The sequence below is a fragment of the Tamandua tetradactyla genome, chromosome 9, assembly GCF_023851605.1.
Source record: "Tamandua tetradactyla isolate mTamTet1 chromosome 9, mTamTet1.pri, whole genome shotgun sequence".
Taxonomy (NCBI): domain Eukaryota; kingdom Metazoa; phylum Chordata; class Mammalia; order Pilosa; family Myrmecophagidae; genus Tamandua; species Tamandua tetradactyla.
In genome coordinates, this window is record NC_135335.1 from 81,515,687 (window position 1) to 81,543,461 (window position 27,775).

General features: G+C 39.3%; 1 protein-coding gene and 1 long non-coding RNA gene across 12 annotated transcripts in view; one reads left to right on the forward strand and one right to left on the reverse strand.

The window, feature by feature from the left end:
* LOC143647194 (uncharacterized) overlaps positions 1 to 13,691 on the reverse strand; it is a 24,821-nt gene extending 11,130 nt beyond the window's left edge. For all 3 annotated transcript variants that reach the window (XR_013157903.1, XR_013157905.1, XR_013157904.1), the window contains exon 1: positions 13,558 to 13,691. This is a non-coding gene — a long non-coding RNA (uncharacterized LOC143647194). The remainder of the gene's footprint in view (positions 1 to 13,557) is intronic.
* The window catches only part of PDZD2 (PDZ domain containing 2), a 462,289-nt gene that overhangs the window by 290,307 nt on the left and 144,207 nt on the right, over positions 1 to 27,775 (forward strand). The window lies entirely within an intron of this gene.

A 27,775-nucleotide genomic window follows, 5' to 3' on the forward strand; every position in this document is an offset into this window, starting at 1 on the left:
CTCATCACTGATATTATACTAGCTGCAAAGACTTTACATTTCTGCCAAGTAGCTCCAAACACAATCACTGCAAGTGGAAGAAATATTTTATTCTCTTCTCATCCAGTGAGAGGCCTACTTTGTCGGCCTGGGAACCAGGATTCCCATGGAAATAGATTGCTTCTGAACTCCCCAATTAAAGCCACTTTAATGGTTCATTAGTGAATCATTTCACACTCTCTGCCCTTTTTATGGTCACTTTCCAGCTACACTCTGGGCCAAAAGTGTTTAGAAAAGCAAGCTGGTACATGTAAATCTGCTCAAAGGCAAGGACTGTCTTTTGTGCTTCTCCTGCTGCTCTGGGTGGTGAAAACGCTTTAAGATTTGTCATTTTGAGAAAGGCAGTGTTTTTGACCTTGTGTTCCAGACTAGATTAAGAACCAGACAGATTTTAATATTTGTAATAAGTTTCTGCAAATATTCCAACAAAGAGATTCCTGGAATGGAGAAAGCTTCATTTTTTTCCCCAAGAAACAATGTTGCCAACTGAATGTGGGAACTCAGTCCATGATAATAAACTTCAGTGATGTGAAGCACCAACTAGGTCTCCAGAGTCATTTAAAGAGAATTTACAGATTATTTGACCAGACAATATATATAAATACAATGGAAATTGACATCAAATATAAGAAATCAATTCTAATTAAAGAAGTATGTGATTTCATGGTGTAGCAGAAATGGTATGTGTTTACCAGAAGATCCTTCCAGCTCTGAGATTGTACAATTTTATGAAAATTCCTGGGTTAGAGTGATTGGGGAAGAATTCATGGGAGAGGCCATATTCTAATTGAGCATTGATGCATAAAGAAGGTCTGTGTAGGCAGAGAGAGTAGGAAAACGCATTCCCAGAGGGTAAAAAAGAGTAGAGGCACCAAGGTGAGGCTCTGCTCTGTGGGTTTTATGTGAGGAATTAGGCACTAACAAGGAGAGTAGATTCATCCCATAGACGCTTATATTGGTAGCATTTGGTCTGGAAGGGGGGAAGAAAAGCAGATTGAGAACACTTTAGTAATATGGAGAAATTATATTAAATAATTTGAATCATTTTGTTTTGTTTAGAAACCCATTTATCAGATGCCAGATTGCTAAGAGTGCATCAGAATTACCTGGAAAATTTTAGGAAAAAGATGTGTTCTTAGTTTCTACTCCATAGATTTAGGATTTCAGAATCTTGGAAGCAATTGGAAGTAGGGGTGGAGTAAAGAAGCTAATACTTTTTAAAGCTTTCTAAGTGCAAACAATGTTAAAAAAAAAAAAACTAGGCAGATTTCTAAGAAGTTCATCCTTATGCATCACATAAGGACGTTGTAAAATAGAAGTTAAAACCTTCCTTCCTGAATCCCTGCAGTCCTAATAGTTTGAGTTTGGGGGTTACAAGCAACTGAAACCAATTCTGGTTAATTTAAGCAGAAAAGAAATTTCTTTACTTCAGAAAATTTTCTGGCAGAATGTTGGATAGATCATAGGAGCCAGTGGAAGTGTTGAGCTCTGGGCTTGGGAGAATGGGCAAGAATCAGGGAAGTTAAGTAGTCAAGAACATGTCTGACGTCATGGCACAGAAGCAATCTACTTAGGAAGCCACTACCACTATTAGTAGACCTCTGTGACTAACCATATCTGTGTGTCTTGGCCTCACTTCCTCACGATCCAGAGTGCCAGGAGAGAGTCTCCACTTGGCCAAATCTCAGTCATGTGTGCATGCACTGGTGTGCTGGTACCTGGGAGTTGGAGGAGAGAATAGATGTCACTTCTCCACCACCTCCCACCAGGACCCATCTAATAGAGACTTATTCCAAATCCAGAGGGGATCGGATACTGGATAGCCAAAAAACAACATTCATCTCACCTCCCAGAAAGGCAAAATGAGTTGGAAATGTTTGGTTCCTCTTTTCTCCACCATCTTTTCTTATGTCACTATCTTTCTCTTTCCTTGCCCTTTCTCTACTCCTTTAGTGGTTTTCCCAGCTGCCCAATCCTCTCAGGTGGATCAAAGACTGCTGAGGTCATTGGTTTAAGTTGCCATTTGTCATTTCTCTTCTTGTTAGTCCTTTCAGTCCACCTCCCACCAAGTCATAAATCCTGCCTGTAGAATCCCTGTTGGGCTCCCCACCTCAGTAAGCAGCCATTGCATAACTATGTAGCACTAAGTGCTTAACCTCAGAGATATTGTGGGTTTAGTTCCAGGCCACTGCAATAAAGGGAATATTGCAATAGTGCAAGTTATAGCCTGAATCATTTGTTATTGTTTAACAACGTTCACAGAATCTTTGCCAGGAGTAGTCCATCTATCTCAAGAAACCACTTTTTAGCTGAACTATAAGAAGCAACTCCTCATCTGTTCAAGTTTTATCATGAGATTCCAGCAATTCAGTCACATCTTCAGGATCCGCTTCTAATTCTAGTTCTGTTGTTCTAGCGTAATGGTAGTTACTTCTTCCACTAAAGTCTTGAACCCCTCAAAGTCACCTATGAGGGTTATAATTAACTTCTTCCTAACTCCTGTTAATGTTGATATTTTGATCTCCATGAATCAAAAATGTTCTTAATGTCATCTAAAATGGTAAATCCTTTCCAGAAGGTTTTCAAATGACTTTGCCCAGATCCATCAGAGGAATTACTATCTATGGCAATTAAAGTCTTACAAAATTTATTTCTTAAGCCACAAGACGTGAAAGTCAAAATGATTCCTTGATTGATGGGCTTCAGAACAGATGCTGTTTTAGCAGGAATGAAAACAACATTAATCTTTGTTGTACATCTCTATCAGAGCTCTTGGGTAACCAGGTGCATTGTCAATGAGCAGTAATGTTTTGAAAAGAATCTTTTTTTCTGAGCAGTAAGTCTCAAAAGCATGCTTAAAATACTCAGTAAACCATGTTATTAACAGATGGGGTGTCATCCAGGCTTTGTTCTCTTTATAGAGCACAGGCAGAGTAGACTTAGCAAAATCCTTAACGGCCCTAGGATTTTTTGAATGGTAAATGAGCATTGACTTCAATTTAAAGTCACCAGCTACATTAGCCCCTGAGGAGAGAGTCATCCCTGTCTTTGAAGCTTGGAAGCAAGGCATTGACTTCTCTCTAGCTATAAAAGTCCTAGATGGCATCTTCTTTCAATAGAAGGCAGTTTTGTCTACATTGTTGTTTAGTGTAGCCACCTTTCATCAATAATCTTAACTAGATCTTCTGAATAATTTGCTGCAGCTTCTGCATCAGCATTTTCTGCTTCATCTTGCAGTTTGATGTTATGGAGATGGCTTCTTAAACTTCATGAACAGACCTCTGCTAACTTAAGACTTTTCTTTTACATCTTCCTCAGCTCTCTCAGCATTCACAGGATTGAAGAGTCAAGACTTACTCTGGATTAGTCTATGTCTTAAGGGTATATTTTGACTAGTTTGATCATCTGTCCAGACCACTGAAACTTTATATCAGCAACAAAGCAGTTTACCTTTACCTTTGCATTCACAACTTGGCTGACTGGTGCAAGAGGCCTAGCTTTTGGCCCATCTTGACTTTCAACATGTGCCTTCCTCACTAAGCTTAATTATTTCTAGCTTCTGATTTTAAATGAGAGTCATGCAACACTTCCTCTCACTTGAACACTTTGCGACACTTCCTTTCACTTGAACACTTCCATTTACTTGAACACTTTGTATCCATGTAGGGTTATTACTTGGCCTCATTTCAATGTTGTTGTGTCTCAGAGAACAGGGAGGCTTGAGGAGAGGGAGAGACATGGGGAATGGCCAGTGTTTGGAGTAGTCAGACATACATAACATTTATCGATTAAGTTGGCCATCTTATATGGGCATAGCTTGTGGTGTCCAAAACAAGTATAGTAGTTCATCAAAGATCACAGTTCACCACAACAAAGATAATAATAATGAAAAAGCTTGAAATGTTGTGAGAGTTACCAAATGTGACACAGAGATGCAAAGCAAGCACACACTGTTTGGGAAATGGTGCCATAGACTTGCTCAAAGCAAGGTTGCTGTGAATCTTTAATTTGTTTATTAAAAATGCAATATTTTTGGAGTGCAATAAAGCAAAGTACAATAAAATGAGGGCTGCTTGTATTAGGCCAATTATTTTCTGCTCTTTATCTTTTTCTTATTGGTTCTAATTCTGTAACCTGTGCCACCCCAAAGCAGTCTACACCCACCCTCATGTACCCATTCCTATATTTGTGAATAAGACCACAATTCTCTCCCAACCACCTGCTCCCCACCATTGTCTTCTCAAGAATAAATACCCTCAGTTTCTTCAGCTGCCCATCATTAGACAGAATTGATATTTTTAAATTTTGATGCTTGAAGGAAATCAGATTCTCTCAATGCGATCTGATCCAGAACAGGACTGTCACCTCCTTTGATGTGGACTGAATACTTCCCTTAATGCAGTCAAAGACTGAAGTGCCTTTGTCGTTTGAAGTGTTGTGGAATCAGGTTGATTGCCCATGAGAACTGATAGGTCTGGATTGAAATTACGATGGGTCTTGTTTAAAATATCCCATGGAACCTGATTCGGTTCTGGAGCCTGACACCACCATCCTTGCATTAAATGTGGCAAACATAGGATTTCCTTGAGAGAACCTCCTTGTGGCTCTGTGGAAGGCTGGGAAGGTGGGTTCTAGATGGCTGGAAAAATGAAAAGCACTAACCGAGATGGAAGACTTATTCTTATACATTTTGTTTCCATTAAGTGGACCCTTCCTAGATAGGCACATAAATAACTGACTGTTGATGGATGTATGATGATTTGGGATGGCAGGGTAGGATTTGGTTTGCATATGTATTCTTTTTATTATTAAGTCAGGTTCATTGAGATATAATTTGCATTCACTCTTTAACATAATGTATTTTCCTGATTCCAGTACAGTGCAAAATTGAGGCATTGTGCTAAAATAAGAAAGAAACTAAAAGCAGACCTTCATAGTTGTATCAATCTGTTAATTCTAACAAATGCATATGGTCATGTGAGTCATCACATGACTGCATCAGCAGAGCAAACCATCCATCACCCAAAAAAATGCTCTGGGATGGTCAACCCCTCTCTATATCCCATAGCTCTAACATTCATTGATCTGTTCTCCGTCCCTATTGTTTTACCTTTTCCATAATGTATTTGAAATTCTTCCATGTTGTCACATCTATCAGTAGTTCATTCCTTTTCACTGTTAAGTAGCTGTTCATTGTATAGTGTGCCACAGCTGGCTTATCCATTCACTCCTTGAATATGCAGTTATACCACCTGGTAGTCTATGTAATGTCTCACAAATGTGGAATTTTGTGCTCTTCTCTGTTCTCAGCCAAACATGGTCTATTAGACATAGAAATTTTTACTCTTGAATAAGATCTCTGCACTGCAGTCGTGCCAGAGTGTCTTCTTTATAACAGCTCATGAAGAACAGGGAGAAAGAAAAGTCAAATATTTAGAAGAGTATGTATGTTTTAATTTCCTTTGCCCGCAAGCATCAGCACTTGATTTTGTCTATTTTGAATAGAGACCTTATTTCTATCTCTAATTACACTTTGAAACAAGTTTAAACCTTCTTGGTCTTTTTTTGTTTTTTAAGAAAAATCTGTTTGGCATTTCTACAGGAAATCTGTCGCTGTTTCAATATTATGACTTTTTATTGAATTGTGATTATTATATAAACACAAATGCCAGATTTAAAAATCTCTCATTAAGTACTGTTTTCAGTTTAAAATTGGACTTGTTCCACTAAGTGTCCTTGATAATAATTTTGAGAGATTTATGCCAAGAGACATAGTTAGATCATAAACACTACACTCTGAAACTCAGTTAGGGTAGAGAAAGGACATCATAGAAGAGAGTGATTTGAAATAATTATGTGATGTGAATGTTTGAATTTGTAACCTCTGTATACCTTTGATTTATGACTTGATAAAAGTAACATTTAAAGAAAACCTTCTTGGACTTTATAACCTCAGTTGAAAATTTGTGGTATGCTGGTTACTGCATGATTCACTCTTAAGAGTCAAAGCTCATCATTCGGGCCAGCTAAGTGATTTAGTTGTCTGCTTTTTAATGAGGGCAACCTTAACTAAAGAACAGTTGTTCAGATTCTGTTTCTACAACCACAGTTCTTGCAGTTAGTATACAGACTCTGCATAAGTGCTCTGAAGAATACCAGATTCTCTTTTCCTGTTTATAAAATAAATGCATTTTCTATCAAAATCTCAAAAGGATTATTTTTTAACTTGAACAGATGAACTAAAATTCATCTGGAGGGGGATAAGTTAGTGAATAACGTATTCTTAAAAAGCAGGGACAACAAGAAGGAACATCTTCTCACCAAATAGCAAACTATACTTTGAAGCTATGGTGATCAAAAGAGTGTGGCAGTCTGCACAGGAATTCATAAACCAACCAGTGGAACAGAGTGGGAAATCAGAAATAGGCCCATACATGTCAGGAAATTTCCTATATGGAAAGGTATTTCAAAACTAGACAGTAAGTGACAGTCTGATTAGTAAATTTTATCAAGAGAATTAGCTAAAACCTTAGGAAAAGTGTTAAGTTAGAGCCTACCCAAAATAAAATTAATAAATTAGACACACAAAAAAAGATTATAGAGCAGGCCACGATGGCTCAGTGGCAGAGTTCTCACCTGCCATGCCAGAGACCCGGGTTCATTTCCCAGTGCCTGCCCATGCAAAAAAAAAAAAAAAAAAGAAGATGGAATAAACAGGTTAAACATAAAAATGAGACCTGTGAAAGTATTAGAAGAAAATAGAATGTTTTCATTATCTAAGGTGGGAAAGCCTCCCTAAGCAAAACTAAATGCAGTAAACCACAAAGGAGAAGATATAGTAAACCTATATATGATAATATACCCTAAAATGAAGTTGAGAGTCAAATTATGGGAATGGGTTTGGGGTTAGTGTGAAACTTTTTTTATAGAGTAATTTTTAAATTGTACCTTAATATACTGCTCCACCATTTGAATATTTTTACAAGAATATATTCACAAACTGTGTAATTTTCTCAAAGTGTTTACCACCCTTGAATGGACCATGGTAAACACTCATAAATGTTAGCAATGATTATTGTTTTTAAATCCCTTTCCTCACAGTGATTTAGAAAATGTGACCCCATGTCAAAATGTATTTTTATAAAATTCTCTTGTCTTAAAAATCACTGTCCCCTCCAGCTTTGCTTTTGCTTTTTTATTAATGCTCTGAATACATCCGTCTACCATTCCCCATTAATGCTCTGTGCTGAGGGTATTGGGTTAAATTCTGTTATTGAATATATTGTTACCATTGGCTTATAGTGCCTAAGATATTGTGGCAGGCTTGGAGTACATGGAGGAGGCAAGGACAAGAGGATATGAAAGGGTTATGACCCCCGTTTAAGGTGTACACGGTCTCGCTGATCAACACACAAACCACTCAAGAGCATTTTGAGAAAGTTTTATCAACAAGTGTCAAGTTGAGTTTAATCAGCCTGGTGTTGGGTGCTATGGATGCCTGTTCTAGTTTGCAAGCTACCAGAATGCAATATACCAGAAATGGAACAATTTTAAAAAGAAAAATTTATTAAGTTGCAAATGTACAGCTGGCCATGAAAATGTCCAAATCTATCGCATGCAGGGAAAGATACCTTGGTTCAAGAAGGCCACTAACTTTCAGGATTTCTCTCTCAGCCGGAAAGGCACATGGCAAGATGTGCCAGCTATCTCTTCAACGTCTTTCCTGGGGGTCTGTCTGTTCTGTTCGCTCTGTAGGTTCTGGTGTCTCTTGTGGTTCTCAGGCTTTTTCTAAAATGGTTCCCTCTTAAAGGGCTCCAGTAAGCAACCCTACCTGGAATGCATGGAGACACATCTCCATGGAAACCACCTAATCAAAAGTTACTACCCACAATTGGGTGGGACACATCTCCATGGAAATAATCAAAAAGATTCCATCCAGCAATATTGAATGAAAATTTAAGGACATGGCTTTTCTGGGGTGCATAATAGCTTCAAACCAGCACAGTGCCTAACACCTGTGCCCTGTGTAACTTTCGGATAGGACCTGCCCCTCGAGGGGTCTAGAAGAGGTGGACCAAGGAGCCCAAAAGTTAGTAGACAGATATTTCTAGGAACTTTACCTGTCCTCTTTCTCCTCTGCAGTAGGGCTGTTTCTAGCTGAGCCTGAGCCCTGAGATTAAGCAAGTCATGTGTGACCCTCTTCAGTGCCTGGCTGGAAGCAGTGTTTGCTTGAGGGATAGTAGAGGAACTTTCCTGGGTCTACAGTGGAATCAACATTCCCTAAGCATGTGGACCAGGGCCTCGTGGCTGCTATCTAGTTGTCTGGTATTTTCACTTCCTCCGCATGAGTCTCCATTCCCTCTCTTAACCAGTGGGGATTTTTATATATGGTTAATTTCTCTCCAGATGTAGATCAGGTGAGCTTAAATGTAGTCATTGTTGATATTTGTCACGTATTTCTGTTTAATTCTCACAGCAACACTTAGGTTAGTATACTAAGGCAAAAAGGTAAAAAAAAAAAAAAAAAAATATATATATATATATATATATATATATATATATATATATATGCTTTAGGGCAGACCCCTGTTAATTATAGGATTTAAACCTGCCAGGCTCCCAAAACCTGCATTCTGTCTACTAAGCTGCTGGGTCTAGTCCAGACCGCTCCCCAGTGAACACGAGACCCTTCCTGTGGCGTGGGGAGAATTCTCAGCTACCTGGCCAGAGCCCAGCTAGTTTCTCAAACAGTTGTTTTACCATCTCTTGTCTCTCTTTATGGAAGGAGGACAGAGCCCCAGACCAGAAGTCCAGATGTGTTCATAAACCTCTTTCAGCCCCATTTCTAAGTTCTATCACCTCTAGACTGATGACAACCATGTCTTCCTTACCTACCTCATATTTTTAGTAGTCAGATGATGAGGATACATACCATTAATAATTACTTTTGTAAGATATAAAGACTTATAACAAAGTAAGATGGTATTAATAATAACAGTGAATATACTAAACTTTCCTGTCTAATGTGTTACTCCAGCAGTTTTGATTGATTATTTATCCCTCCACTCATACACTTTGCCTAACACTATTCTTTTTGTCCTTTCCGCCTGAATAGCAAATGCAAACCTAATTGTATAAGGCAGGGAAAATAGCCCCTGTTCAGTGAAAGGCACTCATCAGATAATGTGAGCATGTCTTAAAGGAGATGCAACAGGGACTCCTCCCTTCACAGAAGTTTTTAGGTGCAATTGTGGCAATGCAAATACCACCAACTCTTTAATTCTGTTTCGTAACTGTTAACAGCTGTCTGTCCATCCTTGGCTAACAAGCGGTGGTCCATTTCTAGTGCTTTGGAAAAATGAGGGGGATGCTGCTGTAGCAGTTTGATAAAGCTGCTAGAATGCAATATACTAGAAATAGGTTGGCTTTTACAGTGCGGATTTATTAGTTTACAAATTTACAGTTCTAAGGCCATGAAGATGTCACAATTAAGGCATCATCAGGATGATACCTAGACTCTGAAGAAAGGCTGTCAGCATCTAGGATGCCTCTGTTACATGGGAAGCACATGGCTGGCATCTGCTGGTCCTGTGCTCATGGATTTCATTGCCTTCAGTTCTGGTCCCAGTGTCTTCCTCTCTGGGTCCTCTTTTAGCTGCTTTAGGGCTTTTCTTTCCCAGCTCTCTTTGTTTTGTTTCTTTCCTTGATTCTTTTATAAAGGACTCCAGTAAATGGAGTGCAACCCACCTTTAATTGAGCAGGTCACATCTCAATTGAAATAACCTAATCAAAAGGTCTCACCCAAAATAGGTCTGCAACTACAGGAATGTATTAAAAGAATGTGGCATTTTCAGGGGTACACAACAGCTTCAAACCAGCACAGATCCCAAGTTAAAACATTTGCTCTGATAACCTGTCAGGTGCCATAGGAGGCAGGACAGAGGAAACTCGGTTCATGTCAGAGTTTAGGGTCCTTTTGAAACCTATGTGAACCATGGATAATAGACTTGGAGATCTTTAAATGTTTGTTTGCTTTTTAAACATGTGTAGTGAGGAGAGAGGCTGAAATTACAGTATGGATGATACCTGTTGACTCTTTGACCCAGGAAAAATGTCACCAATCACTCAGTGGTTCAATCTCTATGAAGTTCATCCTACCACAAGAACCCACCTTGGGCAAGAGGTTGCAGATGACAAAACTGTGTCTGGAAAATAACCAGGGATTGACAAAGGAGACCCCAAAGTTCATCTACTTAAAAATAGTAATAGAATCAAACTTCTAATGTATTATTGAAAATCCATAAATAAAATAAGTACTTTAACATTTTCCCTCTAATATGAATTATTTGAGAATTTCAAAGTGGTAGGTATGAACAGATCAGCTGGCTGATCAGTTGGATGCCCAGCTCATCTCTGAAGATCAGCACTAACCACCACAGGAGTTTTGCCCTTCATATGGTCTTAGATGAATAGTCCCACTTGGTAATATCTTGGTTTGCTGTGCCCATAAGGGGTCATTAAAGATAAGAAGCATAAGGGACACAGATGACTCACATTAAAGAGGGACATAGCAGTGACAGTTCTCCACTTCTCCTTAAGACGATCTTCAAGTCACATTCATCTGATCAGAATTCCTACATAACAGAGTTTCTTGTTCAATCCAATTTGGCTGCTTTTTATTGAAATAAAGAGAGCTCACTCTTGTGAAGTATTGTTTGAGATGAAGTGATTGCAAATTGCAGCTGGAAATCTCTCTCATCTTATTATCTAGATAATGTACATCATAATTTAAGAAACAAGCCAGGAAATTTTAAACAATTCAAAACACAAAAATTCCAAGCATCCAAGAATTAAAGCAGCAGGATATTTTCAGTTTTTGATACCATAATACAGGCAATTTTTTTTTCTGTATTTATATGTATATATATTTTATCCACAAACCCGGTGATGCATTATTTAAATTTTAGTTATTAAATCATGTTTGTTCTTTTTTTTGGGGGGGGGGGGTTGCGGTGCATGGTCTGGGAATCAAACCCAGGTCTCCTGCGTAGAAAGCAAGCATTCTACCACTGAGCCCCCATGCAGCCTGGATCCCTTTGTTTTATAACCATATTATATTTCTAGTCCCATCATACTGAATTACGAAACACTGGGCGATTTAAAACAACAGAAATTTATCTTCTCACTTCTGGAGGCCAGAATTCTGAAATCAAGGTGTCGACAGGGGCCAGGCTCTTTTCGGAAGTCTCTAGGGAAGTATCCTTCTTTGCCTCTTCCAAGCTTTTGGAAGCTTCAGGTGTTCCTTGGCCCCTGGCGGGATAACTCCAGTCTCTGCCTCACCTGCTCCCTATCTCTCGGTCTGAGCATGGCATTCTCCTCTCTGTTGTCTCCACTCCTCTCTGTTAAGGACACCAGTCATATTAGAGTAAGGGCCCACCCTACTCCAGTGTGGTCTCAGCTTTAACGGGTTGCGTCTGCAATGACCCTGTTTCCGTGTAAGGTCACCTCCTGAGATATTAGAACTTCAACATATTTTTTTGGAAGATGCAGTTCAGCCCAAAATAATAACCATGCTAAACTTATTTTAAACTGGTCTTAGGGATTTTACAAAACTACATACTACACTGAAAGAAATTCAAGAGTTAAAAAGTATTGGAAAAGCTAAAGAGGGAAGGAGACGTTCCACTACTACAAGGTCCGTTTAAATCATAGTTAGAATTCACAGTCAAATTCCTGGCCCCAGGACCTTTAAACATGCTCTCAACCTCTGCCTGGACCCGCTCCACTCCGAGCAGATCCCTGCCCCTGCCTCTTCCCAGGCTCACTTGCTCTTCCTCCTGTACCTCAGACCGCAGGTACCTCCTGAGGAAAACCTGGCCTGTCCACATCCAACCCCAAAGCAGGTCAGTGCCTCTTTTATAGGCTTCTGAACTGCCCTATGCCTGTGTCGGGACGTTCTTCATACTTGAGTTGGCTGCGAGTTGACTGTTAACACGGAGGACAGGCAGGCTGGGGGGAAGGTATGTATTTCTGTATTCAGCCTCCGCATCTGAGACGCAAGGGGAAGATCTGTGTTGGCAATCTCAGCATAAGAGCCAATTTTAAAAAACTGCAGTCATTCTCTTTAGGGGGAATTATCTGATGAGAAATCAAGATGCAAAGTTTTAAAGCCAGGAAAAACCCAGTTGTTAACTATTACATTGTCCTTGACAAAATGGTGTCTTGGGTTGGGTCCTTTAAGGATGTGATACATCAGCCCAAACAGAATTGCAGCCATTCTCATAAATATCAAGCCCCAGTCTACATAAAAAATGGGTGCAGTTTGCTCTGCAGCCTCAGGTCGCTAGAATGAGTCAAGATGCCCCTTTATCTGTGAGAAATGTTTGCATCTACAGTGCAACAGTGGTGCCATGAAAAGTATTCCCACCCCACTACCCAAACCCTAGAGAGCTGAGAAGGGCCTCTGGTCACATGCTTTTGTTTCTCCTCCTTTCCATATCACACTCTTCTGGTGTGTGAGTCAAGAAATATTTGGGTGAGGAGGGGGATGATGGTTCTAGGCAGCCCATGGCTCTGATTTTGGTTTAGGATGCTTTTTGTTTGCCAGACGGCTGTATTCTATTGAGAACACATGGCAACTGAGTACCTACTATTCTAAAATGCACTTGTAGCCCACATACCCACACCTGCTGGCAGGTCTGAAGCCAGGCTGTACACAGACAGGGGAGGTGATTCTTAGGCTGGATGCATTTTCCCCTAAAGATGAAATTGTGTGTCTGCAGAGATTTTCTGTAGATATTTTAAAAAACATACTAATTTAACTAGCTAATGGCATTGCAATATGTTGAAACATATTACAATGCATGCCCCAGAAAAGTCAAAGAGTCCTTTTAAAGGAGGCAGCCGAACCAAAAGGAAGTGGTTGTCATCCAAACATTAGTGATAAATGGAGGAAAGGAAGAGAACAGTCTTCCCAACTTCCGAGTCAAAGGCTTGTCTGAGGGAGGATGCTGTCAGGGGCAGTGTCTCTCGCGCACACTTTGATCTGGTTTATTTGTGGCAGTTGCTTGTATCAGTGTAGCAGCCTACATACTTTACAGAATATTCCAGGGTCAGCTGGTCTCACAGCCTTGAGGTGGGGATGCGCAGACTTCCAGACTCCACCCTGAGTCCTGGGACAATTCCCAGTCCTCTGGAACTGTCCTTGGAGTTCAGGTCAGGCCAGAAGACTTGTAATTGTCTGGGACTTGGGGAGCCAGATTGGCCAGATGTACATGAAAGTCAATCAAGGGGCCACTGTCAGGCTACATTTTGTAGACATCTGTCTCATTCCTCCCTGGCACAGAGTATGGCATGCGATTGGCCGTGTTTTGTTTTTCTTATCTACACACTACCCTGCTTCCCCCAACACATACACACACCCTTCTCTGGGCAATGATTTAGGTCCCCACCACCCTTGAAAAACATCTTGGCCTCAAGAGATCACCAAGGACTCAATCTAAGGCATGTTCACCCTACCTTTTCAGGTCTTTAGTTTTGGCTTCTGTTGCTGACTCTCTTGATTTTTCCAGAGACCACTTTTCCCAGATTTGACTCCAGGTGTTTTGGCCCCATTCTTCCCCCAGAATCCGCTTTGGCCACTCCCTTCTATGAGTTCACCTTCTGGGGATTCCACTCCAACAGTAGCCACAAACAGGTTGAACTGGTTGACCAATGATTACCTAGCAAATTTCTGAAAGGGAAATTTGAAAGCATTTATTGGTATTTACTATGTGCCAGGTGGTAAACCAGCCACCTTAGTCCATGATCCCATTTAATTCTCCCAGCAAGCCCAGAATTAGATTAAGAATCTGAAGGATTAGTCTGAAAGGTTAAGTTTCCTGACTGCAGGTCATGTGACAGTTGCCTAGTCTTCAACCGAGGGTGATTATGCTGATATTCCAGTGAATTTGGTTAAAGCTCTTGGTATTGTGTAAAGTGAGTTGTTAGAAACTCCCAGTCAGAAGTAGCCCTTCTCTCTTGGTTTTTCCTGCCACCAGCCAATGGATTTAAAGAAACTAATCTTTCATCCAAGCTTGTCTTACAAATGCCTCTACCAGCTGCTTTTATAACTAGATAAACTGAGTCATATCTGCTCCTGAATGGTTTTTGCTGCTACTGTAATTTCCTAATTACTCTTTTTTGGGAAACATTTTGTTATTCTCACTGTATTGCCTCTCTCACATTGGGTTCTTCAATGAGCAGATGCTGATGACAGAGCTAAGGGTGGAAAAAGTTGGGGGATAACACCTATCAAAGGCATAAGGGAGGATACAGGACTGGGCAGGGTGAGCTGCCAAGATGCTGACCTACAAAGCTTATCAGTCCAACAGGGAGCTCTGGGGTGAAGCTTGCTTAGTAGAGGAGGCCTACAACAAGTAGAAATGGCTGTGCCTAGTATCCTGCTTTGCATCCTGTTTAGTCACTGGCCAGAAATCCCCCTCAAAGGAGCCTGACCTGGACTTCAAAGCTGACGTGGAGTTTGATGGAGCTCACAGCTGGGGGCTGTGAGTGAGCCGTGTTCCTCACCAGCTGGGGAAGTAGATTATGAATGGTTCTTGTCCATATCGACCACATTGTCCAGGGACTGTCTTCTGCTCTCTTGTTCTGATTTTTATAGCTCCAAAATCTGATAGCAAATTGTCTTCTGCAAGAACAGTGAATATGGTATTGCGAAGCCTCTTGTTTACAGCCAAAAGGTATTCATAGGCTTTGTCCAACCAGGAAGGGCTGATCACTGTGGACGGAGGTCCCCGGTGTACAGTCCTGCTGGAGAAAGGCTGGTCTCTAGTGGGGGGCAGCAAAGGATGTGGAGAAGAAGGTGGGATGCTGAGGGCATACGTAAAGAGACAAGCCAATTTTGGAGAAGCTTGTCATATGTTCGCTATTTTACTTGGCCTTGGCTGGGCTGGGGGGGCAGTCTAGGTAATCTATGCAAGATGTCTCCTAGCATTGCTTCTAGTTTTCCAGATTCTTAGGGACTGACTCACTCTCACAGCTGAGAGGTGGAATGGGACAGTTGGGCACTTCTACCGCCACACTGAGAATTGCATCACCCCCCTCCCAAACCCTCACCTGCCATCTGAGCCCACCTGAAAATACCTCTTATTTCCCCTTAAGCCTTCTTGCTGTGGGTGTGGAACATATTTGGGGCATTAACATACCACTAAAGTAGAATCCCTTGTATAGATAGAGGCCGCTCTGTACCACATAGGCCTCTTTTGACTCTTAGAATTTACAGCTTTTTTTTTTTTCCCCTTATCCAACCTAGGTTTTGGTTATAATGAGCAATACTGAATGGGTCTTTGCCATAGTAACTCCAAAGGTCATTGCTTATGTTTGTTTGAAGTTAGACACAATGGAGATTTAACTTTCAGTTCCATCCTTACCAGTTCTTTGACCTTGGGCCAGATAATCTCTCTAGGCCTCAATTTTCTCATCTCTAAAAGATGGAACATTGCTGGAGAGCCAGATCAATTCCCAGTGCCTGCCCATGCAAAAAAACAAAATAAAATAAAATAAATAAAAGATGGATCATGATGCAACTTAATGGGGTTGTTTTAGATTGACAATAGGTGATGTGTGGGAAGTAGTTAACACAATGTCCGCCATATAATTAGAATAATATCGGTACCTTCCTCCTTGTCTATTATAACTCATGTTAGTTTTGGGGGCTTCTAATATAAACACACTATTAAAAGCACACTGCATTTTTCTATCACCTTTTATGCTTATGTATCCAGTAATTTAGTGTTCACTTACAGTTATTTTTTTAAATCTCAGAAGATAAATTTAAATGCTTCTGCATTTTCCTTATCTGAACAGAAATAAGACAAGGGGCACTGGTCACCCATGAAGAAAGAGTGCACTGGTTGGAAGCCAAGATTTAAAAGTTGTTCTGTCCACATCTGTAAGGACTTGGCATATTTGTTTTTCTAGGCTAGGGTTCTGTTGATTATGTTTTATTGTAATCAAAGTCCTCTGAACCAAGAAGGGTCCCAGAAGATCATAAAGATGGCTGAGCAACAGGAAAAATTTCCAACAGATCCAGCTTCTAAGACACATCCTTTGCTTGGGGAAGAAATTCACCAAACTTAGCAAGTCAGTATACATGAACTGAATGAATTATGGAGCCATCCAGCCCAACCATGCCTGGCAGAGATTCTTTGAGAAGAAAGGAAATAAAATTAAAAAAAAAAAAAAAAAAACTCTCAGTAAACTAAAAGAATGCAGGAGGAAAACGGTGTATGACATTAGCCAGAACATGTTGATGGGGTCCTTCATTTTGCAATTTCTCAAGTATCTTTTCTCTGCTGACTTCAAAATAGTGAAAAAAAATTGGGAAAGAACCCCACTATATTGACAGAAGCTGTTTTGACATAAGTGAAACCAGGCTTGGAATGAGGTGGGGGCTTGGCCAAGCCAATGGAGCAGACACTGGAAGGATTGAGGCAAGCTCTAGAAATTGTTTCAAGATGGAATTGGATCTACTTGAAAGGAGAGGAAACTGGAGGGTACGGACATTTCGCCACTGTTTGAATTAGTGTATGAGAAGCATCATTTGCTTTCTGAGATACATGGACCCACAAGAGTCTTCTTTCTTCTATGATCACCTCTGGGAAGGGGAAGGGGGTGGCCTGGTTGCCTTTTGAATGAAACATTGTAGGGGTTTGAGGATTGCTACCTGATTGTGAACTCTCAGATATGGCTAGTTTGGGGGAATGGAGGTTAAGGAGGGAGAATGTGTGCTACTATCATAGCTTCTAGTGTCTTTCACCATGGAGGGATATGGAGATATGGCAAGAGAAATATGGAGCTCAGTCCTTGGGTCATCTTTGGTACATTTTTTCAGGGCTTTCTGGCTCCAGGTTTAAATAAGTTGACCATAATTTCTGGGACCTGATCTTGTTTCAGCTATTCTTGAGCATTGATAGCAGCTCTTCCAAGGAAAGGCCAAAGTCAGGGCCACGTGTGGGAAATGCAGGATTTGGTCATTGGAGAGGCACCTCCCAGGGCTGAAGAGTTGGCCATCTGACAAGACTCAAGTCAAGGGGAGTGGGCTGCCCTGGATTTTCTACTTCTGGCCAGTCTTCAGCTCTCAAGGGCAAGTTATAGCAAATACCTCTCCCATGTGAAATGAATGCCTTTGGTTTTTTATAGACATGGGGTAGGCGTGGAAACTTCATTAGCACATAATGTAGGCCAAAGAAGTAGACCCTGCTATTCGATTCTGGACAAAAATAACATGGGGAAAATGAAAAATGAAATGCAGTTGGCATGAATGCATAATGTGAAGATGTTAATATATGTTATATACTATAACATTATCATGGTGTTTGGTAATTGCCTGGGGTAGTGTTACTGAGGAAAGATTTCCTTTTGAAGCAGACTTTGTTTATGGTGATTTAAACAGTGGGATAAATGTAGGTGACCATATGAAAGAGAATACCTACTTGAGTAACTCCAGTCACATGAGCAGATTTTGGAGGTAGGTGGGGTTACCAACAGTATCCAAGGTGAAAAATGGAAGGAATGGTTGGTATACATTGGATTAATGTGAAGAGAGAAGATGGGTAAAATGCTGGCAGGGCTGTGTGGGCTATCTCAGGATAATTGGGAGCGATCTGAAACAAAATGGGAAAGATATCAAAAAGGCAGATTAGTATAAATCAAGACGTTGTATGGGATAAATGACAAAGGAGGGACCAGAAGTCCGGTAAGAACCTAAAAAAACAAGGAGTCCCTTTTTTTAATGCAATTTTATTGGAATACATTCACACACCACATAATCCATCCAAAGTATGCAATTATTGGCTCACAACATCATCATATAGTTCTGCATTCACCACCACAATAAATTTTAGAACATTTTCATTACTAAAAGGAATCACTTTTTTTTTTTTTTTTTTTTTTTTTAAAGAGGGAGGAAGGGAAGGAAAGACAGAGAGAAGGAAGGAAGGAAGGAAGAAAGGGAAACATCTTCTTGTTTTATTGTATTTTGTTTGTTTGTTTTTGTTTTGTACATGGGCTGGGGCCGGGAATCGAACCGAGGTCCTCCGGCATGGCAGGCAAGCACTTTGCCCGCTGAGCCACCGCGGCCCGCCCAAGGAATCACTTTTAAGAAGCAAGACTTAAGAGACCATATATTATATGATTCCATTATATGAAATATCCAGAAAAGAAAAATCTAGAGACCGAAAATAGATTACCAGTTGCCAGGGGTTAAGGTAGAAATGCGGATTAAATGTAGATAGAAATGAGACATCTTATTAGGGTGATGAAAATGTTCTAAAACTGACTTTAGTGGTAGTTGCACAACTTGGTAAATTTATTAAAAATTAATCAATTGCAGCTTGAAATGGGTGAATTATATGATGTAAAATAGCCCTCAAAAAATTGTTTTTTAAGAAAGTCTCTGTATTTTTAGAAAAGATCTTCTCACTGACCTTTCATTTATCGTGGCACTTATGTATCAGCCATTGTACTTGTGTGAGGAGACAAAAAATGAAGATTATCACAAAGGACATAAATAGGCAATTTTCGAAAAAGACAAATTACTAGGAATTTTGCCCTCAGTAGTCATGAGTGATGTTTAAATGGAAATGAGGTAGCTTTTGACTATCAGATTAGCAAAGATTAAAACAAGTGACAAGATTCAGGAACAAACGGATTCTCTAAGACACCACTAGTGGGATTCTAAATTATTACCACTCTTTGAAAGGAAAGATGTGGCAATACACACGAAAAAGTTGTGCTTTTAACCCAGCAAGAACATTTAACCTAGGAAGTATACCTAAGGAATTTATCTTGAGGCAGTTTGAATATCATTAATATCTTGACACCTCCCAAGTTTATATCTCCCATCCAGTCCTCTCCTCCAAAATCCAGATTCATATATCCAGCTGTCTGTACAACAACCACATGAGCATCTCAAATTAACTTGACTCTGGATCTGCTTTCTCCAAAACCTTGCTTTCCCTGCCTCAATCAATGGCCACTCCATCCTTCCATTTGCTCAAGCCAAAAACCTAGACCTCATTCTTTACTTCTTTTTTTCTTTTACACCCTGTATGCAATTCAAAAGTAAAAGCTGTTGACTCTACCTTCAAAACAAATCACTGTTTTGTTCATTTCTTACCATTTCCACTGCTACTTCTCTCTTACCGGAATTTCTGAAGGTGGCATCCTGCCTGGTCTCCATGCACTTCTACCCTTGCCTTATCACAGTCAATCCTCAACACAGAGATAAAGGAATCCTTCTAAAACATAGCATGTACCACAGAACTCCTCTGCTCAAAACTCTTCAACACCTAACCCCATTTCATTCAAAAGTCTTTACAACAATCTACACAGCCTTGTACAAACTGGCTTCCTGTTACCTCTCTAACCCTATCTCTTGTCATTCTCTTCCTCCTTACTCCCATCCAGCCCAAACGGCCTCCGTGTTATCCTTCAGACACACCAGACACATCTCCAGTTTACTGACTTGGTATTGCCAGTTCCCTCTGTCTGTAAAGCTCTTCATCCAGGCAGCTATATGGCCAGCTCTTTTCACCTTTTTCCTGTCTTTACTCAATGTGTTCTTCCCAATGACATTACCTTGGCCATAGCATTTAAAATTTCAACCTGATGAAAAAAAAGTGAAAACAATCTCCAGACTAAACTAATTAAGGAAACTAAATGCCTGACACCAGCAAAAGATAATGAAAAATTGAAGATATGACCCAGTGAAAGGAACAAGCCAACAATTCAAATGAGATATGGGAGTTGAAATAAGTCAGAATGTTCGAACAGACATGGAAAGCCTCATCAAAAATCAAATCAGTTATCATCTTTTTAGTTATAAAAAGATAACTAAAGAGGCTGGAGGGAACTGCCTGAAAATGTAGAGCTGAGTTCCAGTAGCCATGTTCCCTGAAGATGATTGTATAATTATATAGCTTTCACAATGTGACTTTGTGATTGTGAAAACCTTGTATCTGATGCTTCTTTTATCTATCTTATGGACAGATGAGTAAAACATATGGATTAAAAATAAATAAATAATAGGGGGAAGAAATGTTAAAATAAATTTAGTAGATTAAAAAAAAAATTTCAACCTGACTCTTCCAATTCCCATTATATTTGATCCTCTTAATCCTGTGCAGTGTTTTCTATTTCCCATAGCATGTATCACCTGCCAACCTACCATACAGTTCAATGTTGTTTATTTTTTTTAATTTATTTTGAAATACTTTGCAACTTACAAGAGAGTTATAGAAATAATACAAAACCTATACAGGGAACTCCAACATACCCCTACCCCCCAGAATACAGGATATTCCTTGGGCACTTAATACTGCCATGTGTATTTCCTAAGAACAAGGATATTCATTTATGTCATCATGGTAAGTGCAGTTATCCAATCCAAGAAATTTAACATTGGTTGAAAGCTTACAGTCCATATTCCACAACCTAAAATTTCCCCTTTAAACCACATTCAAATGTGAGGACCCAGGACCGTGGCCCCACCCCCTTCTCCATTATGAGAGCAAGTCACTCCACTCAGCCACCTACATGACTGGGACATATATTGAAGGTCAACAGACCCCCTCGGGGGATGGAAGAATATCATTAAAACTACCCTTCCAAATCAAATCTCAGGAGACCCTGCTGAAACTCTTGTCACAGCCTATGGACCTGAACCTTTATAAACCACTCCCATGGTGCTCCTCTCTTTTGCGTGCTTCCACTTGCCAACTGACTTCCATTTGCCAACCAGCCATCGTCGGGAAGAATCTTCTCCTGTTCATAAGTCCCTAATCAAACTCATGCCAGGTGTGTTCTTTGGTCTTGGGATTAAGTTGGGTTGGAACACAAATTATAACACTTTTCTGTTTTCTATGTTCACAGTGTTGTGGTACCATCACCACCATCTATTAATAAAACTTTCCATTGTCCTAAATAGAAACTTGGTACATTTAAGCCTTAACGCCCTATCCCCTACCCTGACACCATCTCCTGGTAACCTGTTTTCCAGAATCTGACTCTATATGAGCTTGCTTATTCTATTTCATATCATTGAGATCATACAATATTTGTACTTTTGTCTCTGGCTTATTTCACTCAACGTGATGTCTTCAAGGCTTATCCAAGTTGATTCATGTTCAAATTTCATTCCTTTTTACAGCTGAATAATAGTCTATTGAATGTACATACTACATTTTATTTATCCACTCATGGGCTGAGAGTCACTTGGTTTGCTCCCATCTTTTGGTAATTGAGAATATTCTCAATGCCACTGTGAAAATTGGTGTGCTGATATCCATTCAAGTCCCTGCTTTTAGTTTTCCATTCTTTGGGGTATATACATAGAAGGGGGTTGCTGGGTCATGTAGTTCTTCACTGAACTTTCTTAGGAGCTGCCAAGCTGTCTTCCACCGTGACTGCACAACTTTACATTCCCACTAGCAAGGAAAGAGTGTTCCTATTTCTCCACACACTTTTCAAACCATGTAATTATCTATTTTTAAAATGTGGATTAATTAGTGGGTGTGAAATTGTATCTCATTGTGGTTTTAACTTGCATTTCCCAAATGGCTAATGATGTTATGCATCTTTTCATGTGCTTTTTGGCCATTGCTCTATCTTCTTTGTAGAAATGTTTATTCAAGTCTTTGCCAGTTTTTTAATTGGGTTGTTTGTCTTTTTGGTGACAGGTTGAAGGATTTTTTTCATATGTTCTAGATATTAAACTCTTATCAAACATGTGGTTTCTAAATATTTTCTCCTATTGTGTAGGTTGTCATTTCCTTTTAGGATAAAGCCCTTTGATGAGCAGAAGTTTTTAATTTTGATGAGGTCTTGTTTACCTATTTTTTTCTTCTGTTGCTTGTGTTTTGAGGATAAAGTCTAAGAACCATTGTCTAAGAACCATTGTCTAAGAACCATTGTCTAACACAAGGTTCTGAGATGCTTCCTTCCTTATGTTTTCTCCTAAGAGTTTTATATTCCTGATTCTTATACTTAGTCTTTGATCCATTTTGAATTGATCTTTATATATGGTGTGAGATTTTGAGGTCCCCTTTCATTCTTTTGCACATGGATGTCCAGTTTTCCCAGTACCATTTGTTGAATAGCCTGTTTTTTTGCAATTGAGTGGACTAGGCATCCTTGGAAAAAATCAGTTGGCCATACATGTGAGGCTTTATTTCCATACTCTCAGTTTGATTTCATTGTTCTGTATGTCTGTCCCTGTGCCAGTAACATGCTTTTGACCACTATAGCTTTGCAATAAGTTGTAAGATCAAGAAATGTGGACCCTCCAACTTCCTTCTTTTTTACCGTCATTTTGGCTCCTCAGAGTTTGTTGGGAGGTTATTTATTTACTTTGTATTGGTCTGCTGAGATGATCCATTTATTCTTTAATCAATGCAAGTGGTCTATGTGTTTCTAGAAATTTGTCGTTTTCATGTAGGTTGTTTAATTTTTTGGCATATGGTTCATAGTATCCTCTTATAATCCTTTTCATTTCTGTGGAGTCAGTAATAATGTTCCCCTTTTCATTTCTGATTTGTTATTTCATCCTCAATTTTTTTCTGTGTCAATCTAACTAAAGGTTTGTCAATTTTATTGATCTTTTCAACAACCCAACTTTTGAATACATTGATTCTCTTTTGTATTTTCATTCTCTATTTTTAAAATCACCCCTCTAATCTTTATTTCCTTCTTTCTGCTCACTTTGGGTTTAGTTTGCTATTCTTTTTCTAGTTCCTTCAGTCCTGAGATTAGTTCTCTGTTTTGAAATCTTTCTTCTTTTTTAAGGTAAGCATTTAAAACTATCAATTTCCTCTTAGCACTGCATTTGCTGCATCCATAAGTTTTACTATATTGTGTTTTCATTTTTATTTTCCTCTAGATATTTCCTAATTTTCCTTGTGATTTCTTCTTTGACCCATTAATTGATTTGTGAGTTATTTAATTTCTACATATTTGTGAATGTTCTAGTTTTCTTTCTTTTGATTTCTAGCTTCATTCCATTGTGGTTGGAGAGAACATATTGTATGATTTTGTTTTGTGATCTAACTTATGTTCTGTCCTGGAGAATGATCTTTGTGCAGTAGAGAAGAATATATATTCTGCTGCTGTTGAGTGAAGTATTCAATATATGTCTGTCAGTTCTTTCTGATTTATAGTATTGTTTGCTTCTTCTATTTCTATATTAGAGTTCTCTGGGAAACAGAATTGACAGATATCTACAAATATTATGAAATTTTTATAATTGTCTCATGTGACTGTTGGGATGTACAAGTCCAGATTTCATAGAGTAGTCCACAAGCTGGGAACTCCAATGGAGATTTTGTATGCATTCCCCAGGAGAAGCTGGCTGGTGGACATACAAGTGGAAATTCTCTCTTCTGACTGCTAAAATCATTACTTCTCCTTTTAAAGCCTTCAGCTGATTGGATGAGATTTCTCTCATTGTTGAAGACAAATTCCTCAGTTGGTTGTAGTTATAGTCAATTATGCATACCAATTTATGATTTTAATCCATGAAATGTCCTCATGTAACAATCAGGCCAGTGTTTGCTTAACCAAACGACTGGACACCATCAACTGGCCAAGTTGACACATGAACCTAACTATCACAGTTTCCTAATTGATCTTCTGTCAAGGTGTTCTATCCATTATTGAAAGTGATGTATTAAAATCTCCTACTATTATTGTAGAAATGTCTATTTCTCCCTTCAAATCTGTCAATGTTTGCTTCATATATTATGGGGTCTGCCATTAGGGGCCTATATGTTTATAATTATTATATCTTCTTTTTGAATTGACATTTTATCAGCATATAGTGACCTTCTTTTTCCCTCCTAACAGTTTTTTTTACTTAAAATCTGTTTTATCTGCTGTTAGTATAGCTACCCCGGCTTTCTTTTGTTGCTATTTTCATGATATATTTTTTCCATCCTTTCACTTTCAACATTTTTGTGTCTTTGAATTTAAGGTGAGTCTCCTATAAACAGCATATAGCTAGCTGAGTTGTACTTTTTAATCTTTCTAGCAATCCCTGCCTTTTGGCTGGAGCGTTAAATCCATTAATACTTATAGGAATTACTGATGATGAAGAACTTTCCTCTGCCATTTTACATTTTGATCTTATATCTTTTTGTCCCTCAGTTCTTCCTTTAATGCGTACTTTCATATTTATTATTTTATTTTCCTTTTAAATATATTTTTATTGTTTGTATTATACCTGTTTGAGTCCCTTCCCATTTCTTTCTCTATGTATTTTTCACATGTATTTTTTATGGTTCCCATGTTATTTAAATTTACCATCATAAATCTATTACATCTCATTTTATATCAGACTAACAATATCATGCACATACACTGTTCCTATACCCTTCTGTCCCCCCACCTTATAGATTATATCTTTACACACTGGTATATCCAAAACCACAGTTGTTTTTTTCCCATTAATTTCTATGCATTTGCATTTTAGAACCTATAAAGTAAAAAGTGGAGTTACTTACCAATAAATACAGTAGTACTATTATTTAGAATTACCTAGGTGGTTACCTTTACCAGAGGCCTTTATTTCTTTATGCCACTGTGATCCATTGTCTAGTGTCCTTTCCTTACAGTCTGAAAGACTCCTTTAGCGTTGCTTCTAGGGTAGTTCTAGTGGTGATACATTCCCTGAGTTTTTGTTTATCTGGGACTGTCTTCATCTCTTCCTCATTTTGAAAGACATTCTTGCCAGAAACAAAAATCTTGGTTTATAGTTTTCTTTCAGTACTTTAAATATTTCGTCCCCCTCTCTTCTTGCCTCCATGGTTTCTGGTAAGAAGTTGGCACTCAATCTAATCGGGACCCCTCATATGTAACCCACTGCTTTTCTCTTGCAGCTTTCAGAATTCTCTCCTTATCCTAAGCATTTGACCCTTTGACCACTGTGTGTCTGGGTATGCTTCTATTCAAGTTTGTTCTGTTTCAGGTTTGTTGAAATTCTTGAATGTGCATTTGCTAAATTTGAGAAGTTCTCTTTCATTTCATTGATTATTTCTTCTGCCCCTTTCTCTCTCTCTTTCCTTTCTGGAACTCTCATAATGTATATATTGGTATGCTTGATAATGTTCCAGAGGTCTCTTAGGCCATTTTTGCTTTTTAAAATACTGTTTTTTTGCATTCTTCTCCTCACCCTGAATTATTTTAATTATCTTGTCTTCTAGATCATTGATTCTTTTGTCTGACAACTCCAATCTGCTCTAGAAATTCTCTAGAGAATTTTTCATTTCAGTTATTTACAATCTTCATCTCCATTTCTGATGTGTTCCTTTTTAAAAATTTCTCTTTCGTATTGTTTATTCATTGTTTTCCTGATCTCCTTTTGGCCCTTCTTTGTATTTTCCTTTATTTCCTGAGGATACTGAGGATCATTTTTTAAAAGTCTTGTCCATATGTCAAAATTCTGGTCTTTTTTGTTGATTGTTTCTGGACTTTTATCTTGTTCCTTTAAATAGGCCATCATTTCCCAGTTCTTTGTTTGTCTTGTACTCCTTAGTTACACACTGTACATCTTAATGTTTTAATGTGATAATGCTGGGCTTTATACCTAAGCTGTCTATTCCTTAGGCTGGTGTCTAACTAGTGATATGAGAATTCCTCAAATGCCAGAAGCTAACAGAAACAAACCAATACACACAAAAAACACCTTTCACAGTCTTTACTGATTAGCTCTGCTTTAGCTGATGCTGTCTTTCAGAGTTTAGCCCTCCTATCAAAAACATCAGCCACAGTGAAAATGAAGTACAGGGGCCTCTCCTTTTCTGAGCCTGTGTCTTTTCCTGGACTAGTGCTTGCGTGGCCTTAAGAATTTGAACTACACCTCTACTTCCTTTGAAATAGGGTTTCTCCCATTCCTTGCTGCGCTATTGCAATGCTTAAAGCAGGTAATGCTTTGCCCCAGGATGCTTTGACTGCACTGTTTCTTACACTGTGTTAGCTGTCTGCACGCAGCTTCTATCTGCTGGGCAAGTTCTGGGAGGGTGAGCCCAAGTTTCCTGATTTAGTCGTTCAGCCTTCTCCCCAGTAAATTGGCAGTGACTTAGACTTACGGGTACCTCAGTTTGCACGTAGAGGTGCTCTACTCCTTCCAGAATATGTCCAGGTACCCACAATGGGAGCACAGGCCACTCCACACCTCACCACGGAGGGAGGAGGGAGGGTTCAGCAAGGGTGCCAAGAATTTCCTCTGCTGGTTTTAAAGCTGCATTTGCCTGTTCAACACTTACCCAGTTACTGAACCCTTTAACTGTTTTTCAGATTTAGAGGAAGATGGCTTTGCCTTTGCTAGTTGTTCAACGATTCTATCAGGGAACAGAAACTTGGAGTGTCTCTCATTGCCATCTTGGTCACCCTCTTCTGTTTTCAAAGTTTCACTGAAACCTGAGTTCCGACTTCCTTCATTCATTCAGGAACCCCATCTTCCTTCATTTATTCAGGGCTGTTTCTCCCTCACTGTCTGGGCAAAGAAGTAGATTGAATTATCTTCAGGAAAGGCTTTCTGGTACAGCAAGAATTTAGTCCCTCTCATAAGTACAATATTCAGCCAAAAATTTGGGGGAAACTTCAGAATTCTCAAAGAAAGTTTGACCCTTTCTAAAGAGGTTTGAGTTATCTGTGAGATATGGTAGCTGGGAGGCAAGACCTAAGAGAGATTTCCCTTGGAGAACCTGGTTATTAAATGACTCCAGGGTAGCATTCACCCATCTTGCCATCCCCTCTTACTGTGCTGTCCAAACTTGCCTACCTCTGTTTCCCCATCAAGAGTTCACTGGGAAATTAATCTGTTTATATTTAACACTTCCTCTCAATCTATTATTCTCTGAGAACTTAGAGATTTACTTCTTCAGACAGCCCTCTGTATTAGATTTGGTGGAGTTTCAAAGGACCACAAACAGCTTTTGAGCATCCCATTACTTGATAGGTGGGAGAAAATAATGGACAAGAACAATTCATCTTCATTTTGTCTTTTTTGTTATACAGAATAACTATCAGCAGCTATTCCCATTCTATAAAGCTCAGACTCTGTCATAATAACTTGCATATAAACACCATCTTGCAGTCAATATTTATTCTCTTGTTGTCTGCCCTGGGGACCTGACATATTCAGATGAAGTAGGAATATCTACTTTGGTGAAAAGTCTGATTTCCAGCATTCTTTTATGTTTCTTTGAGTTATGCAATGTTTTAATGGCCAGTGCCCAGTGCGAGAGATCAAGTGACAGAACCACACACACACAATGTCCACGGCTCAGCTGACCAGCACCCTGCAGTGGGGTCACACGTGTGTTCTGGGCATTCGTAATTGATGGTTGAGCGCTCAAGATGATCTTTCAGAAGGACCTGCATTGACAGAACAGTCAAGAATATAAAAATTTTACAGCTGCCTCAAGCCTTCTTAGGATTGAATCAGGGCAAAGATGAATCATTTGTGTCTTTGGCCTTCTAATGCCTCCCTGCCCCTGCCTCTATCTTATCTTCTACTTTTCCATCTTTCTGTTCTTCGCTGTTCCTGTGGCTTTATCCCCCCAGCTTTTCTAATCATCCAGTCATACCTGCCAACCCCTTTGTGGTCCTCCCACCCCAGGAGAGCTGACTCCAGAACTATACAGAGCCTCCAAGAACAGAAAAAAATGCTCAAAACCTTCTT